Here is a 17,475-nt window from a genome sequence, read left to right on the forward strand (position 1 = left end):
CGTCCTAACAAAGGAGGAGGAAATTGGTGTTAAGCAAAAGGCCACGCAGTTAGCTGGGATCCTGGGCCTCCCTACTGGGAGAATGAAGGGGAATTCCAGTCCCAGCAGGTGAAGCTCTGTGTAGGCAAGAGAGGTGGAAAGAAGTTAATTTTCAGGCCTGAGTCCTTATTCTCTATTCCTAAGAGACCTAAGGGACTCTGTTTTTCATTGTGATTTTCATTATATGTAGGGCTGGCCCTGGGAGCCTACAAACATCCCAAGTGCCTTACGGCTATAGAAACACCATGAAATAGATAGGGCAGGAGATCTTTCTCCTTTTTAATGCCTTTATTAAAAGTGATCAGCTCAGGTGGAGAGAACTGATGAGTGCGCGCTCACGCTACCGCTGCTCCCAGGAGTGGCCCGGAGCAGAGAGTAAAGTGCAGCTTTGTCCACTAGGAGGTAGGGCTGGGGGTTCCGTCCTCACTAGAGCACCAGGGATACTTCTTGATGGCTCTTTCAGTTCGACCATCAGGGTCCTCCCTTCAGCCGACATCCTCTGTGGCTAGGGCGACGGGCAAAAAGGGTCTCAGCGTCTCTGCAGGCTCTGGATTCTGTTCCTCACGTCCAGACATCACCTTGATCTTTTAATTCTTTGTTGGCTCACTGTTTTAGGGGTCTTTTTGCTAGGTTTGGTGGGGGAGCTTTCCCGTGGCATGCTGCCTCCAAGGTCATTTGCATGTCAACTCTGATGTCCCCTCCCTTCACTGTCCGAGGGGGGGCCATCTACCTGGCAGCAGGTAGTACTGACAAAAAGGGGAATTCTCAATAATAGGGAGTTAACGACCGACTATTAACAAGTGATTACAACATGAAACTAACAAAGAACTCTCCTCTGCCAGCAACTGGCTCAACTTGTGAATCTGCAACTTTTAAAAAATGGGTAACCCATTTTTTTACTCATAACAACCAGGTTCTCCACCCTCTGTGGGAATCTCTTCAGTAAGCCAGATTTTGCAGCTGATGTTCATCACTGATTTCTCCCTGAGTTGCACTCAGGACTTCCCAGACCCAATTTGTAAATGTCTATCCGCTTGAGGGCAGAAGACAGAAGTTTAACAAAGAGTTAAACGAGGGAGCAGCACAGATCTCCTTACCTAATCTAGATCTAGCATAGCACCCTCTCGGGCTGCGCGGGCATGGCTGCCCTGCAGCTTTCCCTTTCCCCACACAGTCCCTTCTGTCCTAGTGTGTTTTAATCTTAGGCACCGTGATGGTTGCAGCAGCTGCTGCTCTGAGAGCTGTAGGGGCTGCCTGCCCTGGGCTAGGCAGCCTGAGTTGGTGTCAGGAATGTGCTGAGATGGTCCATTGTGAGGAAGCCAGGACTAAAGCTGTCTGGGGTGTTGTATGCATCAATCTGAGGCTGATATTCAGGAGAAGAAAGGGGATTAACCAGTCATACACAATGCTCGGAATTGCTGGGGGAAGAGGCAGTTACCAAATCCTCATCTTTTACCTGGAACTCTGTTACCTAATCCTCATCTTTTACCTGGAGCTCTGTGCGTCCATATACTCACTCATGGTCCCCTGCACACTGTACACCCACTGGGAGAGGTGCTGCTTTTTCATGCAAGGTGTGTCCAGTACAAGATTCTGTGGTGGCCTTTTTCACTGATTAGAGATCTGTAATGACACTATGGCTAATTAGCAGTGATGGATAGTCATTGCAAAAGCAGAGAGAGCAGAACACATTCAAGAAACATGTTGGAGAGTAGGTGAGACAGACCATAAAGAGCTTTTCAGCTGTTACTGATTGTAGGTGATGCTCAAACAACGCAAGGAGAAAGGTGACTGCTTCTGTAGGAGAAATAGCTACGGATAGCACAAGCAAGATCATTGAGATGGAAACATTCAAATGCTGTATTCTGGTTTGCTCTCCCACTTTTGGTTAGGCCAGAAGTCTTCCCTCTTTCCTGAAACATTAGTAGCCCTTTCTGACAATACCTATTTTTTCTGTACTTTGGAGGTAAAGGAGATGAGGCACAGAAGATGAGGCACCGGCCTTACGTAGCATCTTCATAGTGGAGGTAGAAGCAGAATAGAAGTCTGCAGGTGACAGTACTAGAAATACTGGCCTGTTTTTCTTCTCTGGGGAAGAAAATACAGCACCTGGAGGGCATGATAGTAACATATCACTCTGTATGAAGAATAGTGCTGTTCCAAAACCGGAGGTCCTCCTAGTGTGTACTGATTAATTTGCCTGTAAGTGAGATGGAGAAACAAAGAACTGCACCATCTCACCTTTGAAAAATTGCCTTTATTAGACCAATCTTGCTAAAATTGCTGGGAGTAACAGATTCTAAAACTGAACTGCTGAATTAGTCTCAAAGGGAGACTGTGACAGCCAGTCTTAAAGTGGAGAAAACTAGACTTAAGAATTGCTCCTTGGGCTTAGCAGAATGTCTAGGAAGTTGCTGTGCTGTAGCTGATGAACTCATATGAACCATGGATTTCATGCTGGTGAATAGCAATGTAGTAAATGTTCTAAAGAAACATTACAAACCCAGGCTGGAGAAAATCCCTTTAAAGAGGTGACCCAAGTGAGAAAACAGTTTGTAGACATCTGCTGTGAGTAAACTGCAGCCCTGGAGGATTACACTCTTACAGTTGTGTGTGGTATGTTCCCAGCCCATGAAGAAGGAGGGAGGAAATGGCCTTCAAAACAGAGTAGTGAGAGTGGAATGGGCAAGTCCTTTTGCATGGTTTCAGCTGTGCAACAGCATTTCCAGGGTCAGGGCTCAGTGACAAGGACTCTTGAAGGATTGCACCTCTGGTAGACCATGGAGCTCAACAGCAATGATAACAGCCATGCCTTTAGAGCATGGTAGGTTCTGGCTCCAGGGGACAAGGTAAGGAAAAGGTGAAGATAGGTGTAGAAAGTTTTGAAAGGGGCTGAACACTTAAATAAGTTAGGTCTGAAAGGTTTTCTGGAGAAGATAGTAAGGTTTATTAAGGTCCTTCTAATATTAGCTTGCTTCATTCACACAAAAGGAAAAAAATTCATTACTATTACCTAATTCAGAAATGATGGTTTCTAGTCTTGAAGAATGCAGTTCTGCAAGTACTTTACATGGAAGAAGAATCTCTTTGAGAAATACTTGTGAGCTTAGCTTGTTGGGGTGGAAAGGGGCGAAGGGTTCTTAGGTACTAACACCCAAAAGGCATAACAGCAGGAAAAAAAAAAATTAAACAAAAAGCCCCTCCCCTTAGCAATTCTACAAAACAAGATTTTTTTACAATGGATTTTCCTACTGATACGGTGTATACAGCAGCTATGTGGTATTGAACTCAAGGTTGTTGCAGGTTTCTCAGAGACTGATACTGTAGTTCTCCATCTGCCTAGGTTTCTGTCTGATATCAGGATCCTTTCTAGAATGCAGAAGTCATTCTTGGCACTAGCTATCACTATATTCCTTAAAATAATCAAATGAGGTAATTGTGATTGGGTTTTTTTAATTCTGGAATATAAATTCATAAATTCCACATTTTGTAGTTACTCTGTGTTAAAGAGTGCACATTCATTACCAAGCCCTGAGCAGATTTCTGGGTTAGCTGACAGTTTCAGTGAAGATTTTCAGTGCACCTTGGGTGACTTAACTTAATCCATCTCCCTGTCTCAGCTCCTTACTGGCAAAATGGAGGTGATAACACCATGCCATAGGGGTGACATGGGGATAAATGTAATCAAGAGATTGTGCAGGCATTCAACCACAAAATACCTAAGATTTCTTATCAAAATATGAAGGTTAATTGCCCTCTTCAGAGGTAGTTAGCTTGCATTCTTTTTAGCTGATAAAAAGGACCATGCTCCATCCAGATTCAGACCACTTGTCAAGAATGCAGTTGTATAGTGTTGGACTTCCTTTCAGCTGCAAAACAATTGCCATGGACATAGCGCGTTGGTATGTAATGCTCTCCAAAACACCAAGGGTTGGATTTCCAGCAGAGCTGCACACTCTAAATGAAGATTTGACATTTTCTAACGGGTTCATCTCCCATTGAGAACAAGAAGAGACTCTGGGAGCTTAAGCCCTTTTGAAAAAAAAATAAAATCTGGCCTCTGTGCAGAAGCTGAGCTTTCTTAAGACTGAAAAAACCAGTTGAACGTTGTGTGAAATCAAACCATAAATGAGCTCGGAGCAGCAGCACCCTGTGACCTGGCTGGTGAGTGGAATAGTGCGAACGTAATGTGCGCATGGATGGTGAGAGAGAGAATCATCACAGAGCTGATGAGGCACCTGGACCAGAGTTTCAAAAGGTTAATATGCTTGTCAGAAGACAGAAGTTGATCTCTACTGGCAGCAATAGCTCTTCAAAGCTCTTCTGACTATTTGTTTTACCAAAGCTGCACGCAGAAGTTTTTGTGCTTTTCAGCCATATATGTGGCCTTTAAGTCTTAATCCTGTTCTGACTAGGGTCAAATTCAAAGGCTTCTCCCTGCCCCATACCATTAAGCTTCTGATATGACTTTTATTGTGAGGCAGTCAGGCTTTATACCAATTCCTGGGTATAAAAATGCAAAGCTACATTCTCCTATTATGAGAGGAATTCTGCTCCATTCACATGCTGGACACCCTGCAGAAGTTTTTCACTTTTGGTTGGATTGAAAAGCTTTGAAACTATCCAAATGATTTTTTTATTTCTTTTCTGTTTCTCGGTCACTGCTTTTCTGCTCCTGTTCTGAAGCAGTCTGTCACATATGTGCTGGAATACCAGCACACATTGAAATGTAGCTGTCGTTCCTTTGTAGCACTCTTGCCTTGGAGCTCTGCATGCTAGAAAAGGACGTCCAACCCTCTCCTTCTAGATGGTCTTCTCCAGAGGGAGCCAGCTTGGAGCAGTTGTAATTAGTGTGGTATATTACACCTCCTGTCATATAATGGGTCCGTCCATGTATCAGTTTCGGTAGGAATACAGGTTTTCTGAGGACTTTGCCCTTTGTTTCTCTCAGGTCTGTATGGATCTTCCATTCAGACACTGCTGAGTTTTAAGGCTTTGTAGTTTTCAGGGGGAATGTTTGCTGCTCCCTATGCTGTCAGGCTTTCTTCCAGCTCTATATCTCCTTGCCTTTAAATTCTGACATTCTAGGCTGTATGGAGGAGTGTGAATCCACCATCCAGTTATGGATATGTTCCTAGGTGAAATACCTGTGTCATAAATGGAGGAGGCCTCCAAAACACCTTCCTAAAGGGGATTAATTCTGTTGAACAGTGGTAATTTCTATCTCATTTATGTAGGTGAACACCTCAGCATCAGCCACATTGTCCCTCTTCTTCACTCTTCTTACACCTGTGTGCAACCCTCCACTGTGCTCCCCAATGTCCATTTCACAGGCAATACCATGGAAGAGAAATCAAGCTGTGGAGAGCAGCTGTGCTCGCTCTGTTGTGCAGGAAATCCAGTTTTATCTGAGAGCACTGGCACTGTGATTTCTCTTCTTTTGTTTGTCCCAGTCAGGTACCAGCCTCAGGTACATCCCTTGCTTGTGATCTTGGCAGAAGATCCAGCCCAATGTGCATATGGGGATTCTGGGATTCTGACTTCACCTCCTCTTTGTAGCTGACAGGTTTTAAATTGAAAATGGGAGACATTAACGTGACACTTATTTTCCTTCTGTCTAGGGTAACTGGAAGATTAATATTTTGTTTGAGAATATATTTTATGCTAAATATAGTATTTTACTAGACTTGAAAATATAGAAGAGTTTAAATGTTTTGCTTTCTAGGTTTTATGTGCAATAAAATGATGACTGGTATCAAATAGGTGTAATTTAATTTTTATGTGACTATTTCTCCCTGTCCAATTCTCAAATAAAATGCTCAGCACCTTTTAAAAAGCCCACCTGCACTGAGACTGATTTTTGTTGGCCTCCAGAGCACTAGTTTTAATTTGTTAACAGGAAAATAACTTTTGAAGGAGGATTATACAAGCTAAGAGATGTTTTTAGAATGGAAGAGAGAAAGTGAAATTGCAGGCAATGAACTCCTGGAAACAGACTCAAGCATGGGATAAATAAGTGCAGCCTTAACCATGCACCCTCTTCTTCAATGTGTTTAAATTCTGCCTATTTTGCTTGCTGCAAGGGGGAGGTCCTTCAGTCAGACCATCCTACTGCCCCTTGTGCTGCAGCTAGCAGGAAAAACCAGAATTGCTAATGCTCTTTGTAAAGGTGCTTAGATTCTTTCAACCATTTGGTCCTGGTTGTAGGAATCCCTCTAGCAGATCTTGCTCTTAAATGAGTCCAAGGTGATCTTCCTCTCCTACTTTGTTAGCCAGCAGGTCCAGGACTCTGTGCAGAGAGGAGCCTAAACACAGATATACGGAAATGCAGGCAAGGGAGTTGTTCTCCAAGTTCAACAAAGGGAACCAGGTCTGCTCCTGGAGCCCCCCTTTGAGGGCTGCAAAGGGCAACAACTTCACTGTGGGGTCTCCAGTGGCCATGGCCATGAAATAAAGTCACTGAATGAGACAAGAGGCAAGATGCCAGCCTCTCCTTCAGGACCCTCTGAGGATGGCTCAGCACTCTATTCCTTGTCAGTCTTGAGAATCTCCGAGAACAGGAAGATTCCTCTGTGGAATTAAAACATCTAATTCCTTTTTCTTCTGAGATTTTCATCTGAGAAGCTTCTGCTATACAGCTGTGGCAACATTGTGTTACTTGTATATTACGTGTTTTTCTAACATGAGGATTTGCTGAATGAAGTGTATTTCCATGCTCTTTGAACAGTAAAAACCTGGAAGCCATCTTCTTATTCTCAAAGGATATAAACTCCCACAACTCTTACCAATATAAATAAGGTTTCACATACTTAAGGATTGCTGAACTGAGCTTATAGCATACTACAAATAGTAAAAAAAAAACAAACCAAAAACTTACTTTTTTTTTGTTGCTGTTTAAATTGCTCAAGTAGATCATCTGCTTCTGAATTCTGAAACAGCTCATGTATTTCTGCTTCTGGAACTGCTCATGTATTTTTGGATTTGGTTAAGAACTGACCACAGCATTGCAAACAGCACTTATCTGCGGAGATACCTGTTTTTGTACACAACATGAGACTGGCAAGAGAGATGTGTCTAATCAGTGTTTTAGAAGTCAGACTGTGATATGACTCCAGCTGGCACAGCCATGTCCTTGTAATTTCACTTCACTACCACTTAATTTGTATAAAAAAGGGAAAATTTTAAATGGATGTTACCATAATGGGAGAATCTAATGAATCCCTAGTTTAGGGCAAAATAAAGCTGTCCGTCTAAGGTGACTTCACTTTAGCCTCCAAGGGATTCACATGGGATGTGGAATTACAGCATTTGTTCTTGAGCAGAATTATGGATGAGGCCCAAGACTAACTGACAGCTCAGTTATTTCTTCCTGATGCATTTCATTAATAGCCCCTGCACCTCTCATCTCTATGAAATCTGCAGCTAGTGAGGTGCCCGTAAGAGGCTAATTGCCTCCAGAGTAACTTGTCCTGGAGCCAATTGTTAATCTCCTGGTGTTAATTGCCAAAATCAGGGGAAATCAGGGCAGGCAGGAGACACAGGAGCTGCATGCATATTAGAGCTGTGTAGCAAAATGCAGGTGTTCAACTGTGCTCCATGACACCACAGCCGAACTTAGAGAGTTGGAAACATAATGAGACACAAGCTGAGTGTAAATCCTGCATGTTTTGCTGCATTTTTCATTCATCACCTAGATTACTATTCTATGAGGCACCTATAATTAGGTGGTGTGGAATCTGGGCTCTGAGGAGGTCAAAAGTCAAATAAAAGTACCAAGGACCTGACTGGGGAGACTGTACTACTTGATGTTGAGATAACACTAGCAGTATTGTGGTGCATAGGGAAAGAAAAAGAATAGAAGTTAAACAGTTGTATAGTTTAGTTCTCTGTTTTGCCATGGCTTTTCAATGTGATGTTTTCAGACAGAAGAGTAAATTTCATCCTAGAGCTAAATGAGTCTCTGGAACTCTTCTAATAACTTCAGTTGAATTGATCCCATCTCCTTAAAGATATGTCTATAGTGTGTTTGACTTGTGCTTTTGCATCTGCTTTTCTAACATTAGATGACTGAGTACCTTCCTGAAATAGAGAAAACTGTGTTATTTTATGGATAAGCTAGGATGGATAAACAACTACTTAGTTATGTAGACTGTAGTTTGAGCCAAAATTTGAGCAAGGTATGTTTGATAAGATACCTATTATGCACATAATCTGTTGAGAAAGGCCCTGCTTGGCTCTTATTTCAGTCTGTCAGACTGGTGACTTTTGAGCATCCCAGTTTACAGCTTATGTCTAGACTACGGTTTGACCTTTTGTTCCTGATGTCAGATGGTGACTTTCAAGAGCTGGAGTATGCTGCTGTTGGGCAGTGATGGAAGTGTGTATTCTGCTAACCTGAGCAGCTGGAACATCTGTTGGAGGAAATAAAACCACCAGTTGTTTGTCTGGATGTTTGAGTGATAAGAGACTTTGGTCGTGGGGCTTTGTAAGCCTGCGTGACAAATGTTTTATCTCCCAGTTTACAGCAGAATTCTTTTAAATAAATACAGATTACTTTTGATCTTTTAAAATTCTTTAATTTTTTTTTTTTTAACCTGGGGGAAAGAAAACAGTAACCTTCTGTGGCTACTGTATATTGTAATGGCCATTTTGCAATCTAGTGGCAGCAACAATTAAGTTAGCTTACAAATTCCAGTCTGGAAGCTGCCTGCAAGACTCAAAGGGCTGAGAAGCATTTGAAAAAATAGCCCTGAAGATTTTTTGGATGCTGGTGACATGAGTGGGAAAATGAAATTAAAAAAAAAAGGAGGAGGTAATATTATCACACTGATAGTGTCATGGTTAGTGACCAGTGTAACAGCAAACAGATTCAAAGAGCATCTCTGCTTTGATTTGGTTTTCATGTTGGTTGCAAACTGTACTTTTACATTGACAATGTAGATACACTGAAGAGCCATCTAGAAAGCTCTACCCTTCAGCATATTTTTTTCTCTATGTAATATAATGCGCTAACATATAGGAGCTGTGAAGGAAAGAGGAAATAAGCTTTGTGACCTACTTTTATACACAAATTAGAAGGCTTAATTTGAGGCACAATCATTTCATCAGGTGTGTGTTAACTGGCAGGATGATTGGGTCCCTTGAGAGAGAATTTCATTTTGATATATTTTTCCCTGCCCTAACTGCAAAGCTACTTGATATTTGCTTTAATTTGGTACCTGCAGCTAGCATTGTGACAGAGATAGTCACAAAAATTAACATAAATTTATAAATAAAGTAATGAAAAGCACAACTGCAAAGATAAAGCTAAAGGTGGGCCCTGCCACTGAATATAGTGATTAAAGAAATGGATGGTTTTTCTGTTCTTCCTTCGCCTCTGTACCTTCTGGACAGTCTGAAACACTGAGATACATAACATCAAATCAAAGCAACAAAGTTGCAGGTATTTTAGGGGAATCTCTTCTGCGTAATGGAGAGGAGACTCTCTTATACCAGGGAGCTTCTCTGGGTCCCCAAAAGCGCAGTGAAGTGTTGTCACAAGCCTTTGCTTGCTGCCCGAAGAGGAAAGGCAATCTCCTAGCGCACTACAGGACATTCCCTCCTGCATGAGGATGAAAGCCTCTGAGATCAGCAGCACTCAGAAACACAGTGGTGGCTGCCTGCACTTGAGGACCTGTCAGTGCATTTTTACCATAATGGCTTGTATGCCTTAAGGAGGACTCTTCTGCCTTCAGTGCTGGAAGAAACCTGGGGTTGGCCTTCAGAGGGAGGAACATGGCAGGAACCAGCCAGCCTGAGGAGTGCCAGAAGCACCACTGGTACTGTTGAGAACTTGTGCAGTAAGGGATGGTGTCATTCTCCAGCCTCCAGCCTGGGATTTGTGCCAGTGGCACAGAATGCTACTGTTCGGTTCTGTGAAGTCTCAAATCTCATTTCAGTAAAAGTTGTGTTAATGTGTATCCAAGCTGTGCACACACTACTAAAATCCACTTCTCTAAAGTGCTTTCTGATCATGGTTTATATTCTCTTTAGAATGAATTACAGGTGTTTTGTTGTTTGGGTTTTTTTTCCCCCTTAACCCCATCAGTTATATGGTGGGTGAGTACGCTGTGGTTTGAACTAGGTCTGCTTAATTTTTTACTTCACAAACTGGTAGTAATAAGGGAAAAGGAGGGAAAGAAAGGTTTATAGTCCAAACACAAAAAGGAAGATAATATCTAGTTCTTCAGTGTATTGAAATTATGTGTCCAGGTCTTGGCAGCAGGAAGGCTGTGAGAAGAGATCAGGGGCTGGCTCCTGCCAGATATAGCTGGCTCTAAAACAGACCCACTGCTGTCCAAAGCTGAGTCTATCAGTGAGGCTGGTGGCACATTGATGGAAAAGTGTTAAGGAAAGGGTAAAACATACTGTGCAGAAGTTGTGTGAGAGAGGAATGAGGCAAAAACCCCCAACAAAATAACAGCCCTGCAGGCACCAAGGTCAAGAAAAAAAGAGAGGGAGGAGGTGCTCCAAGCACTGGAGAAGAGGTCACCCTACAGTCCATGGAGAAGGCTGTACTGAGGCAGGTTGTCCTCCTGCAGCATATGGAGGATCATATCAGAGCAGATATCCACTGTGCAAGACCCCATGTTGAAGCAGAGGAACAGTGTGAGGAGAAAGGACAGGCAGAGAGGAACTGTGTATATGGACTGACCACAAATCCCATTCCTCCATCCCCCTGTGCTGCTTGGGGGAGAGGGAGGCAGAAGAGTCAGGAGGTTGAGCTGGGAGGAATGGGATTTGGGGTGAAGGTGAGGATATTTTTCTGGATTTTATTGGGGTTTGGGTTTTTGTTAGGTTTTTGTTGGGTTTTATTGGGTTTTTGTTTGGTTGGTTTTGTGGGGTTTTTTTTCTTTGCTTTTTAGTTCTGTTTTTGTCTCTCACCCTATTTTTTTATTTCTTATTGGCTATAAGTGAATTGGCAGAGGTTGATGTCCTCTAAGAAAATCTCACTCTCCCTAGTAATGTCAAGTTTAATTGCATGGCATCATTTGCAGAAAGGGCACTGTCTCGATAGATCAGTTTGCTGTTCAATAGCCTGAGTTTGAAGCACTGTCATTCAAATAGAACCTCTACCAGTAGTTTTTATAAATAAAGTGATTTCAAGTCTTTTTTTGTGTCATTGAAAAAAGATGGGTTTGCAGTTGCATTGACAGAAAATTTTCTTCTTGGGGTTAGCTATATGTTATTTGGGGAAAAACAATGTGCCTTTCAGGATGCATTTGCAACATTATTTGATTTTGAGACCAGTGAAAAGGGAACTAATGCAGATTTGAAAGTTATCAGTCATAATCTTCTGCAGACCGCACTATGCATATTCATTCTCTATTTGCTTTACCTAAATACGACAACAAGAGAAAAATGAGGCAGCATGAAGCCTCCAGAAAACACTTCTGTTTTGTGGTGGTTTTTTGTTTTTTGGGTTTTTTTAAATGATGAATCACATGTAGGAGATGGTCATTCTTCTTCCCTTGCAGGGCTGGGCAGACAGCTTAATGGTATTTGCTCTTCATCACCCTTTGACAGATGTATAGAGTCAATATGGATATGTCTTCCAAGCTCACCTCCAGGAAGAGATAAACTGTGATAGAATTATGGCTCATGTTTCATAAATCAGATCTGAAACCATACCAGAATGGATCGAGAAAATGTACTATAGCTGCTGCTGTTGCTCTGGAAGACATTGTTAACTTTCTGTTCTGAAGAAAAGTGACATAAATATCCCTTTTGCCTTTCAGACTGTAGAAGGAAGATGCATCAAATTACCAGAACTGGATAGCCTTTCCAATTGGGTTAATTTTTCTTAATATAATTAAACTAGTGGTATACTCAAACTTTTCCTCTCTCATAGGCCAAGGTATACTTCACTGTTTCAGCTATGGCTTTCCATAGTCACCTCTCAACAGGGTTTATAGGTTCTCTTTGCTGGAGCTAAATCACATTCTCCTTTGCAAACACTTCAAAGCACAGTTGGAATTGTAACTCCAGCTTGGGCAGTTCATAAGAATAGGGAGTCACACCAGAGGGCAAAGGTAAGGAGTAACTCATTACACAGATGTGACACTCATGGAGTGATGGATGTGTGAAGTGATTTGGAAAAATGTCTTTTCAGGTTGGATAATATTATTTCAACAGCTGTGTGATTTATTATCTCTGTTCCCTCTCCTGTAAACTCACCTAGACATCCTTTAAATAGAAAGACTCCCTGAAATCACACCTTTTAATTGAGAAGGGATGGTGAAAGAGAAAAAAACCTATAATTTAATTAGCTCTAGAAAATGCTTTTCTTTTAAATATGTTCCTAAACTGCTTTTCAGTTAAGTACCTCATAGCACTTCCCAAGCCTAAGGTCGCTGTAGTGTAGACTGAGAAAAATCCTACTTGTAAGTACAAATTTCTGCCTCTTCTCTTCAGTATGTTTATTTTTATTAATGCAGTTGTCCTTTGGGCACAAAACCCACCTTGTTTTCAACCTTGGATCTCCTTTTAACATCCATACTTCTACTGGCTTCAGTGGATTTTTTCTCCTAGTGCAAATGTCAAAGAAATCAGACACAGGAAAGGCATAACAACATAAGAGGTATGTAACTTTCCACTTAATGTCACTGACTTGCTGTTGATTTTGTAAATTATTCAACACATTTAAGCACATAATTAAATCAAATACATGTGTAACTTGAAGATGTAGTAGTTATACATGTAAACTAGAATGAAAAATTGCATAGAACTCATTTCACTACTGAAAAATAGCAAAGAAATTTTCCAGCATCTCTTGACTTAAAATGGTCTTCTGAGCATCTTCCAGGTATCCAAAGAGGGTATGTGCTTGTCTTCAGTTTTGGCATAAAGGGAAAAGAAAGGAGAAAACTCTATCTCAAAATTCCATACTTTCATACAAGATTTCAGTTCCTTATAATTGCCAGAAAATTGTTTAATACCTTTATTGGAAAACATTTTATAAATAAAAATGTTTATATTTGTATGTAGTTTAATTTTTTGGGTTTTTTTTTTAGAAAAAACTAGGAAAAGAGACGACATATTATTGACCTAAAACAACCTCTACTGAGATTAACATGGTCAAATACAACAAAAAATCAGGGTCCCATTTTTGACTGCAATGTAGATGAAAAGATAACAAGTTACAAGATGAACATTAGAGCACAGAAAACATGAGCTTTGACAGCATTTCCTTCAAAAACAAAAGATTCAGAAAGCTCTGCTGGGATTTGTTTCACCTAGCTGTACAATGTAGGTTTCTGTAGCAGAGCCAGACATCCAGGAGCTTTTCAGTCAACGGGCACTTTCAGGGCATGATTCACCTTATTGCACTTTGGATGTCTAAAACAGGGCAAATTAATTGTGTCATGTAAATGTGTTTTCTGTTGACCAACCATGTATCGACATTTTACCAGTTGGAGACCAGATAGATGGAATATGAGAGTTGGGGCAGTGGATCTGCCCTAGGAGAGAAAATAATAATGGTTTGAAAGGAAACACTTTACAGAAAATACCAGCAATTTATTTATATAATCAGAAATAATTAGAGACTGTTTCAGAAGACCCAAAAAATAATGTAAAAATTCTTTTTAAATCCCAAACACAGGAGATTATTATCGATTTTTATTTAAAAAAATACAATCTTGACAATATGAGTAACTGATTTTCCAGTTTCCTTTTTATTTTTGAGTGGGGCAGAGCTTTCCTTGTTCCAAATCCCTCCAATAATAATTTATTCTACGATCCTCTTCATGTCTCCTGCAAAGATGTTTTTGGGTTTTTTTTTTAAGTCTGTGTGCTCATTCCTATTCAGCTGGATTTTTCCCCCCAAGCAACACATAAGCCACTCCAACTCTTGGAAACAAATCAATTTGCTCCTGAAAGCATCTTGCTTGAACTTGAGCTGGGAAAGTGCTACCTGGTGAATGGAGGGAGCTGCTTGTGTTTTGTAAACTATATGCAGTTTATGCTGTTCTGGTGCTGTGCGGCTTCTGCTCACTACATCCTGCCTTCCTGGATTCCAGACTTCATTCTGACACCCTTGTGTCTAATGAGCAGCAGAGCAGGAAGCCAGCAATATGTTCTGAAGACCATGAGTAATCCCTGGTGTCTGAGAATAGAATTGGTGTGAGCAACCCTACAAAAAGCTAGTAATTCCTCTTATTTCAGCCTCTCTGTGCTCTGAGTCACACTGAAGATGATGACCCAAAGTCAGCTGACAAAGAGATCTGAATTTCAGTGCAACTTAAGGGTGCACTGTCATTGCTGGAGAAAATGCTTGTCCATTTAAAATCTCCTTTCAACACAGGCAACAAACTCAACAAGGGGATTCTGATTGTCTTGCAGCTGCTTTGGCCCTCTCAATTGTTAAGTTTTACTCCAATATTTCACTGCATTAAAAATGTCCTTCACTAGCAATGGGAAAAATTGCAAAGGAAGTATACACAATTAAAAAAAAGAGAGCTGAACTTCAATGGAACTTGGCAAATATTTTAATATCTGTTTTGCCCAGGAATTTGTTTTGGCTCCTCTGTTTGTAACTGTGGTGACAGGATGCATTGAAATTTTTCTTGGATTTGACTTTCAGGAGAGTGTTCCCCAAGTGAAATAATTTGCATTGCAGGACAAAAGCCAAGCTCTACCTAAGAAATGTCACAAGCAAACATCAATTTTTTGGCAGACTTGACCACTGCTACCTATTGCAGGGCAAACTGATGTTTCCTCTGAAGCCAATGACATTGTCCTGGACAGTGCTGGACCACTGGGTTTGATCCCCTACAGGTGTTTATTGCAGTGGGCAGAGGCATAAACATCCATCACCTCTAGAAACTGCATCCTTCAAAGCAAAACTTAAAAATTGCTTCTATGCCTATAACCTCCAAGTCTTGTTACTAAGAACTTTACAATTAATATCACAGTGCTCTTACATCAAGTATAGATTTTGCTTGAAGGTCCTATTTTAATCTTGAAATACATCATGTATTGCTTCTCCTGGTTGCTTCACAGGTACATGGGGGATCTTATTTGGAGGGAAGAAGAAGGGGGCAAGACATCTGCTTAGCTCCAGAAAGGACTGTCTTTCAGTTCTCTATGGAGATGGCTTCCTGGAGAAGGGTGGCCTTTCATTCATGCAGAGAGTGAGTTGCTGACTGAGATAACTGTGTAGGGAAATTAGCTTTGTCCTAATTCAACTGGAATCAGCTGGGTTAGGGAGATTCGCACATACTTTTTTTTAATGAGCTCAGAACCAGTATCTTAAAAGACGTTACCATATGTTAATGGAATAACATTGCCAAACACTTTTTGACTGACAGGCAATTTCAGGCTGAGGTAGGGAGAGTGTCTGACTATTAACATAGTTATTTATTTGTCTATCTGCCTTCAGACAGCACATTTTAGGACAGCTTGTCAAATGAAAGGTCCACTGACTGTCTGGAATCATTAGAGCAATGCCCTTTTTCCTTGGGAGATAAAGCCCAAGACCCAGTCCCTTTATGATACTGCTGTTTCCACCAGAGAAGTTAAAAACTATCCCCACAGAATATAATCAGTATATACATCCAGAAGATTTTCTCATCCACCTGACTTTATCCTATGGTGTGATGGGATTGGAGTCACCATGGTCTCAGGTTAGACAGAGCCTGAAATTTGTAGTTTCTGTTTCATATCTGAAGGCAGCTTTCGTTCCTAAAGCTTCTGTGTATTTTTTCAACAACATTAGATATTCTGTAAAAATTTCACCTTCTGTTTTTAAAGGATGAAGCTTATCAGTATAAAACAAAACAACTGAGATTCTTTCCTTAGAGAGGCCTATATGTCTCTCACAGATACCTCTGTTTTCTAATGGCATTCTGTTTAACCTTTCAACATGCTCTTCAATATTAGCCTGCTTCTAATTTTTTTGATAAATTGCACCCTGAATTTACTACATGCGGTATTTACATCTGTTCTGTTCTTCAATTGCAGTTTTGCTATTTTTTGAGTTTTATCAATACATAGTGATGCGGGCGGTTATGTTTGGCAGTTTGTTGGGTTTTTTTGGTGAAGCTCTTTTATTATACAAAATAATCCACAAAACACTGTCTGTACTTTTGATGTCACTGGCATCTAGTTCTTAATCTCTTAAGTCTTTCTTTCCAGACATCTCTTGGATGATGGGACTATTTTTATTCAGAGATACTGAATGCTGGTTATTGTCATGGGAATGGTAGGTGATCACACCCACAGTGCTATCCAGACTCCCTTCTGCTCTGGAGCTGCTGAAGTTCCCACTCAGAGAGAGGCATGCTTTAGAAGAAGTGCCTGAGCTGTTTATGTACTTATTCTATAACTTGGCACCCACATGGAAAGACAACTGTGTCTCCTTATGTTACCTCAGTTATGCTCTTTTTTTGTAGGAAAACAAAAAACTGGCTGTCTCAAAAATAGGCTGCTGCATTTCATTGTTCTGACTCACAAGGAAGGTTGTCATAGTTGGAAATTTTAAGAGATGCTGTAAGCATTTGGTTGGATGTTGAGTTTATAATTGCCAATGTCCATAATGATGCTATTCCTTTATAATGTTCTTTTAAAAGTAAATGGCAACACAGCTGGTTATTTTCTTCTCAATGCTTTAAAACTCTCAATCATTCCATTAGAGGATGATGCTCACCAAAAAAAAAAAAAAAAAAGGAAAAAAAAAGAAAAAAAAAGAAGAAAATAAGGTAACTATCTGCCTTCTCCAACAGTATAAAGCATTTCTCTTCTTGTGTAACTTGGCTGAGTATTGAGTTCTAGGCTTTTCCCCCTCAGTCCTCAATATCTTATCCAGGTTCCTGGAGACAGTCCAGGTCTTTCTGTTAAAATACTGCAGTTGTTGTTGTGCTGCACCACATGTATTGCCAGGGGATGCTGAAATGCCAGGCTCTGCTTCTGGTTGACTTTTGCTGACTGCTTTAACTATCCACCACTATGATGCGTTACATAGAAATGCTTCTCTTTGTCTAGTGCTTTTCATAGAATGACTTTTTGTCTTGTTTGCAGTTTGGACTTAAAAGAGAAAAATAAATTTAAAGCTCCCTTTACATTAGGAAGACTAGAAAATGGTTACTGCCTATTAAAACTGCTAAAAGAAAAAAATGGAGAAAATCAAGAGAAAGTAAGAAAACTATTGTGTAAAACCTTCGTTAATGAACAATGGAATTTGTTTCTGATAAAAGGAACTCCAGGCCAAAACTAAATAATCTACTCCGTTGCAAATGCCTAACCAATTACTGGTTTATCCTTGAGGTAAAACCTTTGGCTTTTAGAAAGTGTAAATGGATAACTCTGATGACTTTGCATGTTTCTGTCACAATTAACTGGGAATGAACAGTCATACCTTCAGGGTTTGTTTGCTTGTTTATTTTGTTTGGGGTTGTC

This window comes from Haemorhous mexicanus, chromosome 5 (assembly GCF_027477595.1).
Source record: "Haemorhous mexicanus isolate bHaeMex1 chromosome 5, bHaeMex1.pri, whole genome shotgun sequence".
NCBI classification, from domain to species: domain Eukaryota; kingdom Metazoa; phylum Chordata; class Aves; order Passeriformes; family Fringillidae; genus Haemorhous; species Haemorhous mexicanus.